Genomic DNA, 2948 nt, shown 5'->3' with positions numbered 1-2948 from the left:
GTATCAAGTAAAGGATAATCAAACTACAAGCCACAGACCCAAAGAGGCTAAGTAAGAAGGAGGGTATAGGGAACTTTCGGAATAGCATTTGAAATGTAAATAAAGAACATATCTAATAAAAAAAAGAAATTGTTTTTACTTAATGATATTCAACTCTCAGCAGTGAACAACATGTGTACAACTGAAATAAATAGTAATCTCTTTCTAAAATATGTTTGGGGAGAGCATTCTAATCAATTCCCAAAATATACATTCCTTTTCTTAAAAAATATATATGTATATGCCTTTAATCCCAGCACTTGGGAGGCAGAGGCAGGCTGATTTCCGAGTTCAAGGCCAGCCTGGTCTACAAAGTGAGTTCCAGGACAGCCAGGGCTATACAGAGAAACCCTGTCTCAAAAAAAAAAAAAAATCAAAAAAGAAATATATATATATGTATACATATTAATAACACCACACACACACACACACACACACACACACGCATACAACTTGCCAAATTCTGCTCCCTCCAGTGTCACTTCCTCATCCCCTTTCCCCTTCTCCTCTGAGAGAGTGGGGCAGCTGTGTGTCTGCATTTCCACCTCGCTGGGGCTGTCCACTCAGGGGAGGCAAGAACTCAGTCTAAGACAGCCTTACCCTGTGTTTCTCCAGATGAAAAACAGTGGAGGTTGGGGTGGAGGCTGTGGTTCTCAAACTCCTGTGCACCTAGACACCACTGGGAACCCTGAGTTGAGAATCGGAGCCTGCTGGCCAGTGCTTAGCCTAGGACAGGGCTGAATCTGGCTTACCTCCGAGTGTCATGACTTCAAGGGGGTGGGGAGAGGGGGGCTTCTACAGTAGACTTAGGCACAGCTCTGTATGAAGAAGGCCTCCCCCTGCGGCAGTCCTTGATGAAGGAGATAATCCTTGCCTGCCCAAACTGTTACATTCATGACGGATGAAGATGCATACATCTTACTCCGGGTGAGCCAAAGATTACATACCTTTTGAAGGAAGGATGCTCAGGAATGTTCATTAGATAGACTAAACACGCGGGACCTATCTAGATGCATCATTAGCATGGAGAACCCTAGGTTCTATGCTATGTGATCAGTTGTCATGGTCCTCTTAGTGGGGTGTGGTGGTCATGTGCTCCTGGTCAGGCTCTAGTTCGAACTCCTGCCGTTCTCAGTTATGAAATTTACCAGGATTCTGAATTTGCTACCACCTTACCAGTTTTTCTGTCTGGTGGCATAGCCTACTGCCGCACAGACTGCCCCTGGGTATCCCCCAGCCTTGCAGCATCAGGTCTCTGCAGGATTAGTCATAACTTCTCCCACTGAGGCCAGACAAGGTTGCCCTGTTGGGGAAGGGATTTCACAGACAGGCTTTAGGGTTAGCCCCATTCCAGTTGTCGGGGCGGGGGGGGGGGGAACCCACATGGAGACTAAGCTACATGTCTGCTAAGTATGTGCGGGAGTGGGGTTGGGGTTGATCCAGCTCCTGTATGCTCTTTGGTTGGTGGCTCAGTCTCTGAGTAGACATTTCTTCATACCAACATTTTTTATCCCAACAAGTAGAATAAAGTAGCTTGATTTATTTTAGTAAGAACATTCCTAAAGTTCAGCTTGTAAATAAATCTTCTTCTCATTCTTAGGAGTTGTATTTTGAAACAAGGTCACATGTAATCCGACTGGCCTTGAACTCACTATGTAACTACAAATGACTTACGGTGGCTTGAATGGGAATGGCCCCCATGGACTCTTATGTTTGAATGCTTGGTCATTATATTTGACAAGTGAGGTGTGGTCTTGTTGGAGTAGGTGTGGCCTTGATGAAGGAAATTTGTCACTGGGACTGGGGCCTTGAGGTTTCAACTGCTAAAGCCAGGCCCAGTGTCTCTCTCTTCCTTCTTCCTTCAGAGAAATCTCAGCTACCACGTCTGCCACTGAGACTCTATGCGCCCTCCTATGATGTTAATGAACTAAACCTCTGAAACTGTAAATCAGCCCCAATTAAACGTTTTCCTTTATAAGAGTTATTGCGGTCATGGTGTCTCTTCACAGCAATAGAACACTGACTAAGACAACCCTGAAGTTCGAATGCTCCTGAATCGACATCTGAGTGTGTGCTACTACCCTTGACTCAGGATCACAGTTTACATGTGTGCAAGTGCACATCTGCCAAGCTGTACATATATGGGTCGGAGGGTCACTTGTGGGACTCTGTTTTCTCCTGTCACCATGTGAGTCCCTAGGATCAAACTCAGGCTGTCAAAGGGAGTCGTAAGATTCACATTGTTCACCCTAATTACGTAGAAGAAAATTTTCTCTCCTCTTCTGTCTTTTTTTCCTTCTACTATTTTTTTGTTGCTTTGTTTTAAAATATGTCTCTGCTGGAGAGATGGCTCAGCAATTAAGAGCTCTAGCTGACTGCTCTTCCAGATATCCAAGCACCCACCTGGCAGCTCACAACTGTCTATATAACTCTAGTTCCAGGGGATCTGTCACCCTCACACAGGTATACATGCAGAAAAACCACCAAAGCAAAGCAAATAAAAATAAAAAAATCATTAATTAAAAAATAGGTTTCACTGTGTATCTCTGGCTGGAGCTCCCTGGAGCTCATTCTGGCACTGAGCTTCCTAAATCCTGAGGTGACAGGCATGTGCCATACCTGGCTCTCTTCTAGTGTTCCAAATTTCAGTTTTGTCCTTGTAAATGACACTAAGAACAGAGGAAATGTTTGTCTAAACTGTTATTTGTCTACAGTAAGCATACGAACCTAAAAGTGAAAGGGGCTCTAGCTTAGACACAAGCTGCAGCATGAACCACTGGTTTCCCACCTACGTCACTCAGCAAATGCCCCCTGTGGATGTCCTTGCATAGCATCTGGTCTTTGAGAAAAAAGCCAGCTTCACATATTTCAAGAGGGGAAAAAATTCACTTCAGCACTTTTTTTTTTTT

The sequence above is a fragment of the Mus caroli genome, chromosome 4 (assembly GCF_900094665.2).
Source record: "Mus caroli chromosome 4, CAROLI_EIJ_v1.1, whole genome shotgun sequence".
Lineage (NCBI taxonomy): Eukaryota > Metazoa > Chordata > Mammalia > Rodentia > Muridae > Mus > Mus caroli.
The sequence above is the reverse complement of the archived record's forward strand: the minus strand, read 5'-3'. Positions refer to the sequence as shown.